Source organism: Drosophila guanche, unplaced genomic scaffold (genome assembly GCF_900245975.1).
Source record: "Drosophila guanche unplaced genomic scaffold, DGUA_6, whole genome shotgun sequence".
Taxonomy (NCBI): Eukaryota; Metazoa; Arthropoda; class Insecta; order Diptera; family Drosophilidae; genus Drosophila; species Drosophila guanche.
Window position 1 is genome coordinate 3,347,752 of NW_022995744.1, and position 20,835 is coordinate 3,368,586.

Sequence of the window (20,835 nt, forward strand, 5' to 3'; positions counted from 1 at the left end):
CTTGGCGATCCAAGGCGATCCCAAAAGCCTCTTTGCATGGGCATGTTTCAACAAGTTTGTGCTTGCGGTGTGTGCTCCCACTTGTTCTCCAAGTTCCATAGAGATCTCCAAATAGACAGAGAGAGAGAGAGAGAGAGAGAGAGCTACTCTAAGGCTATTTTTGGCCAGGGGGAATGGTTCTCGTTGTAGCAGGGGGCAATACTTATTATTGAAGAAGTGGATGGAATGGGATGTGAGTGTGTATAGGGCTTCCTGTGCGTCATGGACAAAACACATTTGTTGAGTCAGATACTCGCATGTAAGCCTTGGAATACTCACTCTGGTTGTGATTTTCATCGTAGTTTGGGATAAGCATCTGAAACTAGCATTCCACAGAACTGATTCTCAACTGCCTAAGACACTCCAGATAGCAGCAAACAGTCGCTGGCCTAGTCGCTGACTAAGCATGCCATCAATATCACTGATCCCATTTTCGGGCTGGAAAGCAAGCGGCTTCCCCCTGGCTAAGCCGCTCATCGACTAATCCTCGCAAAATCAACCTTAGAAAGGGCCATTCCCGGGGACGGCGCTAGGACCTTCCATAATGACACCACAAAGCCCCAGCTGTCATAGTCGTATCCGCAGGTCCTGCTGCTGTTGTGTGCCAATCGAAACGGGGAACTTTACAATTCCGATTCCGATTTGGATGGCAGGACATTGGGTGCGGGGGCAGGACATTTGTTAAGTGTCTGCCGGGATTTCGGAAAACTGTCAATGCCAGGGCATGCAGAGGACTAGGCGCCGAGCGGAATGCCAACTTATTACTTCCTGACAGCTGTCAAAAAATATGCAAACACCCTGCGACACAACAACGGCAAAGGGAAAACAGGGAAAAACTATGCGTGGAAATGTGCGCAGAATTATGCAAATCAAAGCGATTTGTAGCCCAACAACAGAGGCGAAAAGTCGCAGAGGAAAAAGAGGGAAAAAGGAGTAGGAAAAAGGTGGAAAAAGAAAAAATTGACAGCAACGGGAAATTCAAAATGTCGAGAGCAGAGAGAGAATACTGGAGAATAGAGGAGGGAAATAGGGAGAGGCCAGAGGAATGCTGGGAAAATTACACGTAAACGGCAAGAGGCCGACAAACAGTGTTCTCTCTCTCTCTCTCTCTCTCTCTCTCTTTCTCTCTCCTGTTCTTCTTTATTTTTGCGAAAGTACAGTGAAAAGGGAAGAGAGGCAGGACACAAAAGAGACACTCCAGGTAGCGGAGAGGGTGATGATGGGGATGGGGCAGAGCGGCGATAATGATGCCGCAGCGCACCGCAAATGAGCAAATGTGCGAAAGAGATGGCTGTCCAGATATCAGAGAGAGACAGAGAGGGAAAGGCAAGATAGGTTAAGACTTGAAAATTTGTTAGGTGACCTGACCTTTTTCTGTAGATGTCGAGGAGAATACCTGCTGCGTGGAGGAGGCACCTTCAACAGGCTGTGTGTGCGTCTCTCTCTCTCTCTCTCTTTCACTGCATACGTGCCGCAGCCACAGCTTTGCATCAGCTGCTGCCTGCCTGTCGTTTTGTCATTTTTGGGATTAGGGAAAAACAACCGAATACTCGTTTCGTTTCGTTTTGTGTGGCATGCCTCATTTAGCTGCCTGCCTGCCTGCTCTTAGGGGCACTCGTTCATATTATAATTCGATTTACCATCCGCTTACAGAAAGAATGTTCTCTCTGTCTATCTGTATACCCTTTCTCGGAGCGTGACTCACGAGTCCTGCTGCCTTTTGAATGGGGGACACAATGTAGCCAGAAAGTCTCTGGAAATATGTGTGCCCCCTGCTTTATGACTGTTTTTTGGGAGCATTAAAATGTTGTTGAAATCCCCCACATTGTCTCGACGGAGCGGAGTGATGGCACTCATATGGCACGTCCCCTCAGACCGACTTGATGATTGTTGTTTACTGTAATTGCTGCACAATTGCTGATGTGGAAAGGAGCCACAAAAACATAGAGAGTGACAGGAGAAGTCCTGCAAGAAATATTCACGCAAAGTCATAAAAAATATGCGAATGCTGCGCTCCTTGCTGTGCTGTGCTATGCTGTACTTACTTTGCTCTCTCTCTCTCTCTTCCCATTTTTTATTGTCGAACATTAAATGTATTATTTTTATAGAATGTTTCACAACTGAATGCAAATTTCAGTCTTCACCCACACCCCTGATATTTACGAGCCAGCACTTAACATATTTTTTTCTGTTGCTTTTTGTTTTCTACTGCTTAATTGCATCGAGGGAGATGGAGAGTGGAAAAGGGTTAAGAGAGAAGGGCTCAGTCTTCCATGGACCATAAAAATTATGCTTCTGGGTTCGCCAGAAGCTGTAAAAACTAAGCGTAATGACAAATTTCGTGGATATCCCAACCTCCACCGGTTTAAGTGGGGGTTTACACTGAACTCGGGACTCGAGACAGTGAGAGAATGAGGCAATGATAACTGTAGTGCCAGAGAGATAGAAAGAAGCTTGCACTTGCCCCCTTCATGTCTGTCATCGCCTCTGGGCCACTCCCACTTCTCTCCACTCCACTCCACTCGAATGGTTGCCCAATCCCAATCCCCGACAGCTGTCGCTATCGCTAATAAAATATCAACTGAGAACGCTATAAATATCAACCCGAAGGAACGCTGGAGCCACATTATGTATGCCACTTTGAATGGAACTCGACTCAGACTGGAGCTCTGAAAGATTTCCATTTATCGGCGAAACGGAAATGCTCAATGGCATACCGCAGAATAGGAAACTTTTGACCGATATGTACGTACATTTGTATGTACTTATATCACAGATACAGCACATGCTCACAGCAGATCAATCCACCGAGCGCATTCGTAAGAATTCCATTCATATTTTTTAGATTAAATGGACCCAGTTGGGTCCACAAATATTTCTCGCACAAAAAAATACAGTTTTAATGTATAAATATTATACGTACATATGTACAGTATATAAAGTACTAAAGTCCAATAATTTCATCGCTAAACGCCCTGTAAAAGAATTTCTTTCAAATGATCTCAGTAAGCGGCACCCATAACGAGTGAATACGTTTTCTTTTCGCAATTTTTACAGCTTTTGATTCTATGAATGTTCTTTCGGGAAACAGGCCCAGCATACTCTTAAGAACGGACATTTGTCCCTGCTATAAACCAAGAAAACAAATGACAGACAGACCAAGTTTTAATGCTCTAGGATCTGGCACCTTAAAGCGGCTTACGGGACAGAAATTAGGCTGCCAGTGGCAGAGATAAGAGATACGCAGATACGCAACGGTGGACTGGGGAAGGACTGGAGACATCTGTCGGACCACTAAAAAGGCAAAAACACTAATAAAATATTTGGCAAAGGACGACAAGGCAAAGTAAAGTCTTTGCCTTTTCATCATTAGAAGAAAAGCAAGGCGATAAAAATAGCAAAACAACTCGGGGGCTTATCAAAGAAGTAGAAGGAGATGCACACACAGACAGAGAGAGAGAGAGAGAGAGAGAGAGAGAGAGCGAGAGAAGTAAATCTCGGAAAATGATTTTTATTTTATGCCGCAGCGCGACGCGAGTGAACGGCGCAAGAAGAGGCTGAGAAAGAAGCGGACAGAGGAAGAGGCAAAAGCAAAACAATAAAATAAAATTTAAGATACATTGGAGACCAAAACAAATAGGCAGCGAATGAGATACAAACATACGAAAGATACATCTTGCAGCTGTAGGAGGGAGATAGACCAAGAGATAGAGAGATGGAGATGGAGGGAGATCCTATCCCTAGATCTCTCTCCCTCCTTTTATGGCTCGACGACACTTGAAGTAGTTTCGATGCGAAAAATAGTGTTCCAGAGGAAGGAAGTGGATGTGGGAAATGGATCCCAGATCTAGTGCTGGATAAGACAATGGGCCCTACATCCATCCATCCTACTCGTGTGTTTATGTGATGGGAAATGAGTATATAATCGCTGCTGTAGCGCTGTCCTCCTGCTACTTTTGGAAGTACTCTAGCCGCCTAATGGAAATTTTACGATAGTTGTGTGTTGTGTGGTGACAATTTTCATTGCAAGGAAAACATGAAAATCAGCTAAACAAACACTAAAAGTATCTTTTGGGGTAGTCTGGTACGCAGATACGTAGCTACACAGCTACAGGCGAGAGGCGCAGGAAAACGACCGCAGCAGCAGGCACATTTTTAGCACATTTCAACAGGATATCAGCTTACAATGGTCGCAGGACGCGTCAGGTTACAGGACAAGACGAGACGAGCGCGTCCACTGGTCCTTCTTGTTTTTCTGTAGGCTTACATATTGCTACTCGCATATCGAATGACCTACGGCTCGTCGCCCACCCTCGATGCGTTGCAAGGCCTCTAATGAAAGGCCGCAGGCCCGGGCCTTGTCTGCATGTCCATGCGGGTGCCTCACCACTTGAAGGAGAGCAGACAGACCGAGAGATAGAGAGAGAGTCTTAAAATAATATTAGTGGCCCCGAAATGTGGCAAAACAGGTTTCATCTCATCATTCTCCCTGTCTCTGTCGCACTGGCCGCTATCAATGTGTAAATGTTGAAGGTTTTTATTTGATTAGCGTTTGCTACGTGCCGCATTTTCACAACCACTACCAGTGCCTGTCTGCCTCTCTCTCTCTCTCTTTTCTCTCTTTCTCGCTGTTTAAGCATCTCTTGTGCATTTTCCTTGGAATTCTTTTATCCGTTCTAAGGAGGGTTTCCTCACCTTCGTGCAACATCTTCGAAGATTAATTGTGTTAGCGTACATTTTTCTTTAATTTCGTGGAAAACACTGAAAACATTTTGGAATTTCTTATTTGATTTTTCCAACGTAGGTGGGGGGAAAGCCATTGTAGCGTTACATGCTAATAAATTGCCTTCCCTCTTTTTTCACTCTCGTTTCAGGTGAGTAAATTATTCGATTTTCACGCTCTTCGTTTGGGTGGTAAGTCTGTCATTAGGGGATGGCTGAATGCGGGATAATGAAAGGGAGAATGTCCTCCCCCACGTCCCACACCTCAAATTCCGTACGTGTGTGTTACCCATTTAATTGTGGCAGCAACAGAGGCAGCCAGCCTCAAGGCGAATCAAGGCTGAGAATCAGGGACAATGGCATCCTTTTTGCAGGTGCAAAAACCAGAACAAAGACTGACAAAAGATTTTCTCCCACAGCTGGAAAGGATTCCCCCACCCCACACCCTTCTGGAATGATTTACTTTAACTCTTTTTTAGACTCTTGCGCTTTTCTTTTGCTGAAAAGTTTTCCCAAACTATTTTCATGCACTTGGGGATAAAAGTTTTTCCCGGCAGCTGGAAGAAGCTTTTATTTTCTTTTCTTTCGTCCGACTGGCAGTTGTCATTTGATTGTTTTCATTTCATTTTCCGTTTGTGCCATCAATAAGTTTCCTGCTTGGCCGGAAAAGGACGCAATGGATCACACACACACATGGGACACACAGCACAAGATGCCGCATGTTCTGCGGGAATTTCTGTGGCGGCAGGAACTTTACTGAGAGATTTCGTACTCCTCTTTTTTAGCTGCCTGCGAGAAGTTTTTGTTGCCTCCTCGCCTTTTAATAAATTCAACAACGCAGAGGCCCCTCCACTGGCCCCATCTCCACCAAGGCTCTGAGATGAAGAGAAAAAAGCGTAATAAAATATTAATGAAATTCCAAACACTTGGTCGTGGACTGGTCCTTGTCCTTGTCCCTGTCCCAGGTGGAGCAGCAGCAGGAGACGGAGGCTGGCACCTGGAGAGCCGTCTGTTTTTGTGTGCTAACAAAGCACGCACTTGCTCCAAGGGGTGGGGACGGAGGGACAGGGAATGACAGCTAGACATCGCACGGTTGGAGGCCACTTCCGTTGGGGAGCAGCGGCAGCGGCAGCGGCAGTGGTGCAGATGTGGCAGGACTTTGGTCATGTTTTGGCACCTCAAAAAGTGCTGTAAACTGGCGGATTTCAATGGGGAAATTTAATAGAGTTTTCCCTTGTAATGCAACAAAGAAAACGTAAAAAAACGGAAATAAAATTGCAATTGAATCATGCGAAGAACTCTTACGGAAAGCCACTCCCTTCTTCCATGCCACAAATTGAATTTGCCCCAAAAACTAAAGAACAATCACGAGGAAACAAAAAGAAGGAAATCAAAAAGGATTCAGGCAGCAAAAAGCAGGAGTAGGAGGGTGGATGGAAGGAAGAACGAAGGAATACCAAAAGTAGATGAAATTGATTTTAAAAAGTAAAAAGAGCCAGATGAGTGGGAAAGGGGGGGAATTGGAGGGAGTAGGGCAATGCCACAACTGCTGCGGCGGCACGAAAAACAAATTAAAGTAAATTCCCCAATTTCATTTTGTGGCAACAAAGTAGGATAAAAAAAAAAGGAAACCCTCGAAAAACACAGGGAAACGCAGCGAGGAAAACAATTGCATTTTCCTCGAATCCTCGAAGGCGGTGGTGGGGTTGGGGGTGTGGGGGTGTGTGGCAAGAGAATAGAAATTGCCAGAGAAACAGAAGTTTCTTAGGGAAAGCGGGAATTTACGAAACGTCCTTGGAGGAACTTTTAACGAGTATCCTCCTACCTCTCACTCCTCCCTCCCACATAGATCGTCACAAGATAAACCAAATTCCAGATCTAATGGGGTAGTTCCACTGCTCCGTCCATCCATAGTCATTATGGGGCATGTGGCATGAACCTGAGAATCTAAATCTGGATCGGAGCGCCGCTCTCCTTCGCTCTTTGTGTAAACTTTGCGACTCCCTTTAGGAGACTTTCGACTTTAATAAAGTGTGAAAATGCCCCCAGATGAAGTTTCTGCTAGTTTTTGGCCATGAAAATCGATGTGCCCGCTGCAAAGGGGCCGGGGAGGGTTTCATAAATTTTTCAACTTTGGAAAATGTTATTTATATTTCATGGCAAACGGAAAATATAGACGAAGGAGAGAAGAACTTTTGGCGCAGCACGAACGACTACAAATCGTGCGTACTACCAGCAGAAAGAGCGAGGAGGAGCGAAGAGAGGTGGGAAAATGGTGCGGAGAGAGAGGCATAAAAATCGAGAAGGAAACTTTGATACTTTTTTGGCCTTGGGCAGGAAAAGGAGAAGGAGACGGAGACGGAGGAGTTGCCGAAGGAGAGGACCAAGTCATCGTCCAACAACGCTTTACGGCTTCGTTTATTACGTGTGAAAAGTGTGAAAAGCGGCCAGAGGCGGGGAAACAGTATAAGGGGGGCAGGGGATAGTGTATCCTGCGACAATTTCTACAGCATCAAAGGAGAAAAAGAGGGTGTGGGGTTGTAGGACCTGTTCGGACACGTGCTGTGATGCGATTTTCCTCTATAGAATTCCTGGCGATGGTCGATTTTTATGCCTCGATTTTTTCCAAACCGTTTCCCCACTTTCCCACTTGAGCGGAAAAAGGACACAAAAGCCAATGGGAAATGTCAATGCTTTGGAAAGGACATGTACATGTGCGACCCCTTTTCATCCTTTTCGAACCTTCCTGTTTGTCCCATTCCCTGTGCCTATCTTTTTTTGTAACTAAATTGATAATTATTATTTCCATTGAAGAATAAATACGAATGCCACGCGACAGGTTTCCAGACAGTGGGTGGACCTAGGTCACCTCAACCCGTCCCTGTCCACCAGTCCCTCTCCCATGCTGACATGCAACTTTTGTCTCGAATGGGGAAAGAGCGGCACGGGGGGGAGCTACCGTTGCCGCTGCCTGATACATTTGTTCAACAACTTTAACTTAATTATACGAATGAAACGAAACATTTAATTTGTCCCTACCTGCACCACTACCCCCAACCCTACCCCTCTGCTGATGAGTGTGTGGTGGGGGCTATAATTAGCGTCCGTTTAGAAACGGAACAGAACGGATCCGAACCAACTGGCATCACTTTTTCGAGTGTTAATTGAATGAAAGCGCAAATTGCTGTTTAAAAAAAAGACAAACTTAGAAGGGAGGAGTGCCACACAGGGGTTTGTGCCTGTCCGGTGGTCATCCATGGCTTTTGTCTCCCCTTCTCGTTTTATTGATTTATGCAAATATTGACACTTCAATTAATATGTCACAAAAATCGCACATCAGACCAGAGCTGAATTCTCCCGTCTCTCCGTCTCTCTCTCCTCCTAATGCTAATTGAAATTTGCGGTTTAGTCGGAGGTACTATATAGAGTACCTTACTATACATAGTGACCGCCTGATTGGGTTGCAGTTCGTGGCTGCCTGGCCAGCATGCGGTTAACCCCCAAAACACTCGCGTGAGAAAATAAAGAGGCCCACCAACCACACCGCACATCACCAACCATCTTAAGGATGGAAATAACTGAATGATTTTGATTGAGATTGAACTGCTGACCGCATCGGAGGTACACATGTTGAGAAGGATACAACCAGTCGGATCGCAGCAAAATACACTGAAATCAAACTTGTCCTATATAGATATTACGAAATTTCACATTTTTTTGTTTTTTTCTTTGGAGGGGACCTCTCCCTTCTGCACGTTGTACAACCACTTCTGTGTCCCCTTTCTGTGGACCATAAACAAGTATTTTCATTGTCAAAACAACAGTCAGAGGCCTGCGCCTCTCCGCACACACGCAGGGGAAATGTCAACATAAAAAACGGAGGGAAAATCTTCGCGGAAAATATGAAAATATCTTTTGGGATTCGCCGGAGCACAAACATATGTATGTACATAAATACATAAATATGTATCTGTGTCTACAATACATAAATAAGATAAATAAAAATTAACATAGACACACACACACACACACATCTGTTTGAGGACAAAAGGAAAAGTGGAATTGGGTGATGGGCGGGGTGTGTGTGTGTGTGTGTGAAAATCAGCGCCACATAAATATCTAAAGCAAAATGAGACACAAACAAAGGCAGAGGCGACAGATAGACAGCGAAAGATATTGTCAAAATTTGCTACGATTTTTATTTGCTTTTTTTTAGTGGCAGAAGGAGGAGGAGTTCTGGAACATTAGAATGAGCTGTAGATGGATCTCTGTGCTTCCTTTGAGTTGTAAAAATACAAGACACATGCAAATTATGAAGAACCACTGCCCCTCCTCTCTCTTAGGCTCGTGGGACAGATAAAAGCTGAAAATAAAAATAATATACATTTTTTTTGTTGACTGTAAAAAACTTTATTGACTTTTGGGGCCCTCTGGACGGCAGATTGTGAAACCGACACCCGAAATGACACGACAGGTGGATGGATAGATGATTGAAAAGTATGTTCTCCCTGAGGTATTCTCTGTCAGAGATTTTAATTACTTGTGAAATATTTGGGAGAAATTAGTTTTATGAGTCATTTGGGCGCACACGGATGTCATCATCTTGTGGATTTATTAATAAATAATGTAGAATTCTATGACAGGCAGCTACCTGGCAATCAATGGAGAATAAATAAATGGGAATAAGTTGAATTTTAAGAACTAAAGGCTGTGCAAAGCATTGCAGAGAATTCTCATTGAGTAGATCTCAGTTCTTTTTGGGTTCGGAAACCTTAAATTCGATTACAAGACCTCTGCCTCTGTCCTGTAATAAGTTCTGTGTTAATCTTTTCCATCTAAGTAGGACATTCTTGGTGCTGTTTAACGACTGTTAAGGCTGCCCTTTTATTCAACGAAAGTTCTGCCGAAGTGTTTTAGGAACCCCAAAGCACTACATTTGTATATATTTTTACAGTAAATAATATTGCATCAGCAGGGGTGGAGGGCAGGGCATGTCTTGCAGGGGCATTTGCGAGACTAATTGACTTGTCGGCCTGGCCATAACCAGGCCTATCCGTTCATGCAACCAGTGTGCTTGTGTGTGGCACCTGAGGCCATGCACGTGTAGCCAGCAAGCAGCAACCACCCGCACAGAAATATGCAAATTGTGACTGGAAAAAGGGGCCTGGAATTATTTGTAGAACACGAAGGGACTTTGACAGAGAGACGGAGAGTGAGTTATTAAGAGTGGATTTACATTCAGGAATGTGTAGAAAAAAAAAGAAGAACAATTGTACAATTTGTTTTCTTTTTTTACGTGAAAATTGAAAATCTGTCTGAGACGATGCTCCTCCGCCTTACTCTTCCCTAGCTGCGTGTGTCCTGCGTGTGGCAATTTAATAAACATAATGATCAGGGACAGAAACAGACACACAGAGAGGCACACAGAGAGCGAAAGACAAAATCCGATTCGTGACAAAATGACATTTTGCTACCAGGCAAAAGAGACAACAAGAAGAAGTCAGGCGGCGCCCAGACATGACCCACCCACTGGCCACCACCGCCTGCTTGCCCAAGGGGCTGGTCGACAGTTGACTTGTGCCCCTCCATGCCTCCCTTGTGCCCCATTCGGAGGTACAGGTAATGAAGCAACTGACGAAAGGAAACAACCCGAAAGGAGAGGGAGAGGCAGAGAAGCAGAAGCAGCAGAAGATGAAGGCGAAGGCGAAGACTCTGACGCGTTGTGGAAGGTTGTTATTTTAAAATTTAAATTTCTGTATAAATATACTCGCACACACACACACACTCGTGTGTGTGTAACACAGTGTCTCTCTGGGTGTGTGCGTCTCTGAAATGTGCATAAGCATGCCCCAGAGTCAACGTCGTCGTCTTCGACGTCATTAAAAGCCAAAAGGCGGCAACGTCGCCAAAGAAAAACTCACTTAAAATTTCAGCGCACGTGAAGCGCAGAAGGTGGAGCACAGCCAAGAGGAGCCGAAGGGAGTTTCCAAACGGCCAAAGGGAAGTGGCGGAGGGTGGAGCGCGTGTGTTCGTATTATTTTCCTTTTTTTTTGCTTTTCGAGGGGAGGGTAGGGGCTTTCTGTTGCTAACGGTAAATGTAAGCGGGTTTCTGAAATGAAATTTAAATGTGATTCCCCCCATGAACATGCATTTTGAGGCATTGTCTGGTTGTTGTTTCTTTCCACTAGCCTCTCCAGATGATTCCTGAGTAAAGTTTGTCCAACGGGAAATCGATTTGCACGCCCGCGAAAAAATCGCCAAAGCTTAAGTTCCACAAAAGTGCGAAGAGAGCGCGAAGAGGTGGAATTCAAGTTCTGAGTTTCGAAGTTTGCGGTCAGTCACACGCGCTGCATCTCTCGATCGAAGCAGATCTGTATTTGTAAAGATATTGTTATGTGATTATTCCTGTTGGATCCTGGAGTGTTTCTGTTTGTTCATGAGAAGGATATAATCGTACGCAAGAGCCCCAATCATTTGTGGTAGGTGCTGCCCTCCAGATTATTTAAAGGGTAAGTTCTTGTGCCAAAGAAAGGACAAAACTGGAAAGTACTTAGTCGGTATACCCCCGGGAACATTGTAGATATTATTAGCAGTTGAACCTGTCGGATTCAGCGAGTGATGTGCCAATTCCAACAGACTCAATTCCTGATTCCCTCAAGAAACAGAAGAAATATTTGAATTATTGCTATACTATTTTCTCTCAGTGTTTCAAATGCCTTTGTTGTTCTCTCCAGTTTAATGGTTTGTTTTGGTCTTTCTCTGTGGCCTTTCGGCTCCTCTATCATCATCAATATTCGATCCCATCCGATCTTGACCTTCAGCACAGAACGCGAGAGTCTACTCATATTTCTTCAGCCTTGGGACTCGCTTTTGGAAAATGTCTGCATTTTGGAGCAAGTACCGATTGGATTCCGTTTGCATGTCAAGTCAGAGGCCTTTCGCATGCGTCTGTCTGTTTTTAGCATTTAAATTGTTTAAGCTGGAAATGAAATCCTTGCCTGCTGCTGCCCTACGCCTAAGAGCCTTTTAGCAGAGCCTCTGCACGACGCGTCCCCCAAGCCTTCGCGCGCTTTGTAAACAATAAATCCATTGTGGCCAAAGTGAAATCAGGCTCAGTCTCTCTTGAAAGCCACTTCATCGCCCCTGCTACTGCTGCTGCTGCCACTCCGTGTGGCATGGGCAGGGGCGGTGTGCGGAATAAGACAAACACTTGAGACGTTGCTGGAGCTAATGCAGGGTAAATGCCAAGGCTGTACAGTGAAATGTTAATCAAGCTGATTGAGTTGTCGACGAGGCCCGAGTACAAACACACAGCATCCATCCACCCACACGCACCCTCCGCACTGCTCCTGCCCCACTCCCACTGTCTTTCCCTCTTTCACTTTCACTCTCAAATGACAGTCTAATTTTAGGCGCTAAAGGCTTTGGCTCTCCTCCATGTTCCCACATTCCCTTGCTGCTGCAACGAACACACGAAGACAGAGAGAGAGAGAGAGAGAGACAGGGAGGACGGAGAGTAAGAGTGACAGACAGGACAAACGTTTATTAACATTTTCCATTGAAGCATAAAAGGGAGACGGGGAAAAAAGAATAACATGGCGAAAGAAAGGTGCGCAAAAAAAAAGCCAACAATAAATATGCGTTAACTTCTAAATAGACGGGCATCGAAGAGAAGGGTGAAGAAGGGAAGGAGAACAGCGATGCTGGGGAAGGCAGGGAGCGTGTGTAAAAACATGCAAATCCCCAAACAAACAATTTTAGCCAAGAGAATCCTCAGCCAAGGAAGAGTAAGGCATGGCAGCAGCAGGGGGTTGCTTGCAAGTTGTCTTAAGTGGCAGCAGCAGCAGCAGCAGAAGCAGAATCAGCTCAAGCTCCCTTTCCTCATTCTCTCCAATAAGAAAGAAGTTGAGGAAAATCGATGCGTTGACAGAAAGATGAAAGCACCAGAAAATACCACAGACAAAAGGGGGCGCATGGCGAAAAAAAGGACCCAAGGGGCGTGTTTGGTTGGGCGTGTGTGGCAGCGTGGCGTCGTTATTGTTTTTATTTTTAATACAAAAAAAAAAAAAGTCACGGGTGGATCCATGATGATCATTATGACACCCACTCAAGAGGAAACCCAGACTTCTGTGTCTCTCAGGGTTGAGTGTTGCACAAACTGTTTTGTCTTTTTGGGGTAACTTTTCCTGATGGACACATTTCTAGCACTCACATAGGTCCCCGGCACTTAACGAATAGGATCATAGAATAATTCGGCAGGGAGAGGCAGGGTCCATGATATGCTGGCTCCCTCTGACACTGAGCTTTTTCACGTTCGGAACTAATCTCTCTCTCTCAATGTCCACTCAAGTCTCACACTCCTTAGTAGCCGCTCAGTCTGATCTGTTTTCTGTCCTCTAACTCGCTCTCTCTTTCTTGCATAGGAAGTGGTGATTGCTCCACAGTCCATTTAGGTTCCAGCAACCCAAACCAAAACCAATAGCAGCAGCAGCAGGAGGAGCAGGGACATATTGCTTTCCCATTCGAAAAAGAAACCGCCATTTGTAACGGAACATTTGTTGTTCTTTGCATAATCTTTGACGCTTAATAATGCTCGTAGACTGTGGAGGGGCAGTGGGGGTGCGTCACACGCAAACTTGCGGTTACCTTATGACGATTTCCAACCATCCCCTTACCTTTGCCCCCACGCACGTGTGTGCGAAAGTTTTTTCCTTCTTGGGCTGGGTTTTGCTTCAAGTTGTGATTTTTTCCTTGGTCCTTGGACTGGAGCTTGGTGGTTGATGCTAAACGCACCATTAGTCTTTGGAAATAGCTTAGAGGCGAAATTTACATTATTAAGCTTTCGGGTGGTGGTAAAGCCGAAGCAAACAGCAAACCTTGTCCTGCTACCGTTTTTCGCCGTGTTTCTGCCTCTTCATTTCCGTCGTTAGTCGCCATTTTGGTTTTCCCTTCGTCCACTGTTGCCATTGCTGCCACACTGCCCCTGCTCCAGTGCCTCTCTGTTAATGCCGCGTTATTACAACGCAATGCCAATATTTATTTTTACTTTTTTTTTTTTACTTTACTTTCCTTTTGCTGCTGCGGCCGCTGCCTCACAATTTACGTGGCAAATGTTTGACGACGGTCTCTGCTCGGGCGGGCTGTTTCTCGAGTGGAAATTAAATAAAATTGGCAACCCTAAATAAGCTGTGAGGCCTTAATTGGGGCACGTTAATGGGAGGGAGGAAGAAGCAGGAATGATCGATATTTTGACATTTTTACTCAAATACTCAATCTCGTATTTTCTTTTTTCTTGCAGGTATGTACTCCACACTCCAAACTCCCTCCACGTATTTAAAATGTAGCGTAAGTCCCACACCCATTAAGCGGTGGCTTTCACTTTCCACACACAAAAACAGTCAAGTATCGAGAGAGTCTGGCTAAAGGTAATCACAGCACTCGTCGCACAATGGACAAGCCAAAACAGATTAGTCCGAAAATATAGAAGAAATATCTCGGTTTAATTGTAGAAAGTCAAGACGGAGCTTGGTGGAGATTCTCAGACAAAAAGCTCAACAAAAGACACAAACAATTAGCAATTTTTGTTCCCCCTCCTCTTGGCATTCCATCTGGCCTTCCATATACACCAAAATATGACTTGAACCCCCAACGCAGCTTAGCCCCTCCTTTTTTTGTGGGTCATCAACGAGGGGCTCAAACTCTTTGCACAATAGACAATTTTTGTCTTATTATTAAACCATCAGATGGATGTCAGAAACCATTCGCAGCTACACACACACAAGAGATGGGGGGCCATGGGCAGGAGATGTGGCAGAGATGGGAGATGGACTAATTAATCATTTGGTTGGGGCCACAAAACAGCAAAACTACTCATGGAGCATAGAGGAATGGTGGCAGCATCTCCTTTTAAATGGAAATTAAATTGCTGTGGCAACTGCTGGTGCTCCACGAACGCTCAGATGGGTCGTATGCCTCCTCTCGAGTCATTAATCCTCATAAATGCGACCCAGACACTCTCTAATCGAATCTAATGAAAATGAGCCAACGCATAGATAACTTGATTAACGCTGAAACCTATTCCGAGAGAGTGAGAAATTGCACTGGGAATTAAAAGAAAGGGGAATTCGAGAATAATCGAAATCGGTTTGAGTAATCGAAGTAATATAATCTCAGGGAAATAAGTCAGCGAATAAACATATTTAGTTTTCAGGGCAGACACAAAACATTCCCTGTAGATCGGGAAACCTGTAATCGAAACATCCACTCTATTTGGAGAGCCTGGTAAATAACTCAATCAATCTGAACCGCATTCGGGTATGGCCAGCACTTAAACAAGCCATAAAACACACCAACAACAAAATAAACACCAAAAGATCTTAGAACCATCTATGGGAAAATGTGCTAAATTCTGTTTATTTTTTGTTCGATACCCTGACAGAAAGTGGGGTCACTATGTTTAGCAACACAATGAACAAGAGAGGCTGTGGCTGCCTGAGTCATTGGACATCGGATGATTATATCATACAGCCAGCAGTCCACTGATCCTTCTACAATGTATCTATGGCCTCCACTATTCATAAAATATATCCACATGTTCTTGTTTATTTGTGGAACAAATCGCGCAGCGCCCAAGTTGAGAAATAATTCATCAAAGAGCCAAAAAATTTGTGAGATATTAATCAGCAGCAACAGCAGCAACAGAAGGGGGCATGAGCAGTCTATAGCATGGAGCATTGGGGCACACACATGTGGCACACTGTATGTCGATATGCCAAGAGCAATAATTTGATGGCGGCGCATTTCAAAAGGCTTAGAGTCCGACCCTCTCCCGCTCACCCGCCTATCTGTGGCCTTTTTGTTTATAATTTAAATAAATCAGCGTATGCCCACGCCGAGGGAGCAAGGGGAACGGGAACGGGGGCACGGAAGGTGTGGGAGTGGAATCTCTGAGCAGCGGCAAGGGGAAACCACTTGGAAACAATTAAAAGACATTTGACATTATTTCTGTTAATGGCTTTCGATATGTTGACAAGAATTTCAACTCTTCGAAGCTTCATAGAGGTCTGTCTCTCTTTTGCGGTCATTAACCATATTTAGTGGCAATAAAGTTGTCACTCGCGACTCTCTGGGGCAGGTAGAAGGGATTCGAGACATGATTTTGATGACTTTGCTTCGATTCGACAAGTGATTGGCCCATGAAATGTGAGCAGAGAAAGGCATAGGAAAGGGGTTTGGATACGAAATGAAGTTGTCATTTGGTTTATCAGAGTCCAGGCATCTTCATCATCGTGGCAGGTTGAAGAACCTCTAAGCAGAGCGTGTGAATGGATATGCAACCATGTGGGCAGGGCAGGGCAGGGCAGGGCAGACATGTGGGAGTAAAGTATACCCTTCCACCCCTCGCGGGCTGAAAGCGATTCAATTTTCAATTGCAATATCCAATCTACACCCCCAATCCCCCGATCACCGTGACCAATTCCAAACCCACAAAGCAAAATCAATTTACATCTGACAAACCACCAACAAAAAAACGAAAGAAAATGAAAAGAAAAATCATGCACTCAGCGAGTAAACATCACTGAAATTGTAATGCCTTTGACTTACAAATGTAATCTAAGGTGTGGATACAAATAATAAGTAAATTAATGGATAAGTTATAAAAATAAACATTAAAATTTCGACATAAATATTTCTAGATTGAAATTATGAATTATTTGTAATTATACTTTGGTATTTTTCCCTTTAAAAGTTTTCTCTGAGTGTAGCATCAATTGTGAGTGGTGCTTGTGGGTGCTCTGCATCCCCCGCAGTTTGATTGCATAAAAATCCGAGAGGGTATACCGCGTGAAAGTGAAATAATAGTCTCAACAAAAAAATATAAAAATAAAAACAAAAACCGAAAGTGCTGCTGCTGCTGTCCATTTAAGGTGGAATCGAAATTGCTCGTAACAGGGGAAGCAATTAAAAGCAAAACCATTACTACAGTAAACACTGGTGTGGCACGGCAAGGGCACTCCTCTCTCGTCTTGCCTATCTGGCTGCTCGGTGACAGTGAGGCGACAGTTCAAGGTCTTGCCAGAGACAGAGAGCAATCGTTGTTGGCTAAAAACAGAAAAAAAACAAAGTCAAATCAAAGGCAATCAAATTGACAAAACGTCAGTGTAATAAAGCGTTGATAAACCGCAGCGGAGGAAGCAGAGGGACACAGAGAGGACGTAGAGCAATGAAAAGGAAGAATTGATTAGCCTGTGGCAGGGGTAGAGGCAGGGGCAGAGGCGCACACACAGAGAGACAATCAGCGAAAAACCACAGCAGAAACCACAACGAACCACGCGCATGCGCAGCCTTAAAAAGTGGTCGAACTGGAGTCGGAGTCTGGAGTCTGGAGGCTGTAGTCGGGTTGGGCCAGCAAATTACACACGATTCACGATCAAAGGGGGAAGGGGTTGCGGTTCAATACGATGTGGCATTCAGACACGTTTGCCGCAGCAGCAGAAGCAGCAGCAGCAGGCAGGCAAACAGGCAGGCAGGCAGGCTGGCAGCGCTGCCCAACCAATTTACAATTTAATAGCGCGCCACAAAATCGAACGATCGATGGAGCAAGAGAAGCAGAAAAAGATACCAAGAAGCAGGCAAAGATGCACGAAGATGCGCAACAACAGAACAGACGCAGAAGGTGCAAGAACCCAAGAGATCTACAGATCTTTACTCAGATAGCAAAAGTATAGGAATACACATAGGGTATACGATCTGCATATACTTATGTATAGGGTATACAGTGGTTGTTTTAGCTATAGAAATACCAGACACATTGTTTCAGCGATTTCTCACTCGATTACTTTCCATTTATCTTTAGCCGAACTCGAACTTTTCATCTATTGAACCATTCCAGAGTTTCCTCAAATTAAGGCCTGTGGGTTGGAGTTTTTCCTAATCTTTTAGTTGAAGTAATTTTCGTTTCAACTACCGCTTGATGGGGCCCCCAATTGGGGGGCCTCAAAGCCAAAGGCCCCGCTGCTGCGGTCACCCTAAGACTTGGCTTTGGCTTTAGCTTTAGCTTCAGCTTCAGCTTCGATTGGTTCTGGCTGTAGAGCAGAGCTCATCCCCAACTCCTCCTCCTTCTACATCTGGAGCGTCTGTATTGTGTGCCCTATGTTGACTTTTCATTTCCTTTTCTCATCAGTTGATTGTTGAAATTGTTGGATGGTACTCGAAGCCACAAGTTGCCATTGCCCATTGCTGGAGCGGCTGCTTCAGTGCTGCTGCTGCTGCTGCTGCTGCAGATGCCGCATGCCGATGCCCAAGACTTGGACTCCAAGTTGGACTCTGCCAATACATTTTGCTGAGCTTATTTATGTGCGCAACCTTATAAGGCGAAATAGCCAAGAAGGAATCGCCTTCTCAGCTCTCTACTGCTCCTCCGTTTCCTCTCCTTGTTGGCTATTTGTGTGCCGCTTTTGGCCATATTCAATTTTAGCTACAAAACAACGCAGCAGCAACAGCGAAACTCTCTCGAAAGACGGTGCACACAGGTACCACACGACTCTTGAACGCCTCCTCTTCGCTGCGTTGCTTTGGGGCAAACGTTTTTGGTTACAACAAAGCGATTGCTTTTTATTGCTCCACGTTTCCTCCCCGTTCCTTCATGCCTGCTCATAATTTTTGGTGTGCCGCGCCGCCTTCCTTATGCGTAATTTTGGGCTCTGCGCTTGGTATGTGAGAGCACCTGAGAGGAGCGGCCCACTGCATTGTACCCTAGAGAAATTCTCTAGCCATTAGCCAGCAAGATGGAGATGGAGAGCAAACGGCAGCCGTAGATTTTGACAGCCTCTGCTAATGATTTAAACTTGCTTTTAGCGGGAGACTAATGTTCTAATTAACCATGTGGCTACATCATTAACTGCAAGACTCCATCCAGACTCAACAGACTACAGACTACAGACTGTAGGCAGAACCAAAACCCTTGGGTCTGCGAAAATTGCGAATCATTCTTCAAGCTGTCAAAATGTCTGACAGCTAATCAGCAATAACTGTCATTTAGCAAATAGTTGCTCATATTTGCACTTAAGCAAATAACCAAGGAAACAGAGACCAGACACCAGAGAATCCACTCCACTCCACTCCTCTGTGCCCCCAACGACTGACTGACACTCTGACAGCAGGGAACCCAATGGATGGTAATGGGTTACTGGACATTTATCCCAGCCAGAACCCACAACCTAGGCTGTGTCTCTCTCTCCTCTACATCATCTTCTGTGTCATTCCCGCACCCCTCTCTGGTTATGTCTCATTGTAACACTTCCGTTAAAATCCGCATCGTCCATCGTCGTCTAACTGTGACTCATGTCCATAACAGTCAATAAACATAAACATGGCTCTAAATGTGGCTCTCTCTCTGTCTCTCTTGTACATTGCCTAGCCAAATGAATGATGGACATCGAGTGGTGCAACGATGCCGCCTGCCTGCCCGTTGGCTTGGCGAAAGAGCATCATTAGCCCAAAAATAGCCATACCCACTGCCAGTCCCAGTCGTTCTCCCCGTGTGGACATGGGAGACATCGTCTAAGGCTGAGCCTCAGCCTGAAGCCTCTGTGTCTGTCCCCCCATTTTGTTGGTTGATTTCCTAGGAAATGAGCAGCTTAAATGTTTAACCCAAACGGTAAAGCGGTGTACATTTCGTAGCCAGTACAGAACTCTGCCCACCTTTCCACCCCTTCCGAAATCTCTCTCTTTGTAGCCATTAACCTTGATGTAAAAACTGCATATGTGGAGGGATCAGGGGCATCATCATCATCATCGTCGTCGTTGTCGTCTCTGCAGAGGCAGAGGCAGTGGCAGTGGCAGCTTCCCTAATCCCCAAACTGCACACGAAAACCGCAAGCTCTGGACACGGAGGAGTGGAGTGGAGTGGAGTGGAGCGGGGCTAGAAAACGGTTGCCAGTTGCAAGTTGTGATATATGCGACGCATGTGCCTCAGAGAAGCTCCAGCACAGGACAGTAGGAAAAATGAACACGAGAGAAAAGAAAAAGAAAAGTTACAAATAGTTTTTGGGGGCGAATAGAGCACACACATACATAAGTACATATGCTACATGCTGCAGTGGCATCTTTCGGGTGCCCTACAGTGTGATCCTGCAGCAGGCCGAGCTGGCGGGAGACTCGCTTAATTGCTCATTGGCCCACGCTGAATAGAATTTAATTTCAAGCAACCTCCTGACGGACGATTCCTCTAACCCATTTGCATGGTCATATCCCGCGGAAGATCCCCCATTCACTGTAGGCGGAGTGTAGGGTGCAGGCGGCATCCATCTGCCGCGGAAGATGAGACCTGAAAAAGGAGGGAGGCGGGAGGCGGGAGACGGGAGGTATAAAGCAGAAGGTGGTGGCCTTATCTAGTGTCATACATCAGGCTTTTGGGGGCTCCAAGGAGAGCGCTTCACAGTGTAGGAGTCCATTGATGGCACACGACGGACCTGGACTTTGGAGTTTCAGATTGTGGCGAGGCGGAGATGGGAGGGAGGTTGCTGGGGCAACGCTGCTTAGGTTGCGCCACATGCGATTACCCCGGCAGTTAGTCTCTCTCTGGGCGGCAGTGCATCAGCATGCAGCATGCCTCAAACTGTTGGCTCCATCTTCTGCCTGGCAGCAGCTTCATCTTCTTCTTCTCCGCCTCTTATTCTCTGCTTTCCTCCTTGCAAATTGCTGCTGTGCGCCAAATAGAATTTTAAACGTGGCTTTTTCTCTTCTTTCTCTATCTGTCTCTGTCTAGGCCACTGTTGATTGACCTTAAAGCTGGTGCCGTGTGGTAGTGGCAGCCAGAGTTAACTGTACCCTGAACTGTACACTGTACCTGCCACACCGCTAAGCTCGTCTCTCTCTCTCTCTCTTTGTGGGCTACGCTGGCCCACTCCTCTTCTCGTGGCGCGCTTTAATTCACTTATAATTTCATTTCCATCTACCCCCCCCCCCCCCCCCCCCCCCCCCCCCCCTCACCCCCCCCCCCCCCACCCACACCTTTTTCGCTCTTGGTGATGCGCTTTCCGCCCAACCCACCCTCGGCACAATAGCCGCGGG

At 45.5% G+C, this 20,835-nt stretch overlaps 1 protein-coding gene and 1 long non-coding RNA gene across 7 annotated transcripts in view; both read left to right on the forward strand.

Moving 5' to 3' along the window:
• Positions 1 to 20,835, forward strand: part of LOC117580231 (teneurin-m) — a 130,800-nt gene that overhangs the window by 3,684 nt on the left and 106,281 nt on the right. The gene's annotated exons all lie outside the window — the stretch shown is intronic.
• LOC117580233 lies at positions 502 to 18,043 on the forward strand. The gene is made up of 3 exons (XR_004573552.1): positions 502 to 635; positions 5,767 to 5,768; positions 18,019 to 18,043. It is a non-coding gene; the product is annotated as an uncharacterized LOC117580233 (long non-coding RNA).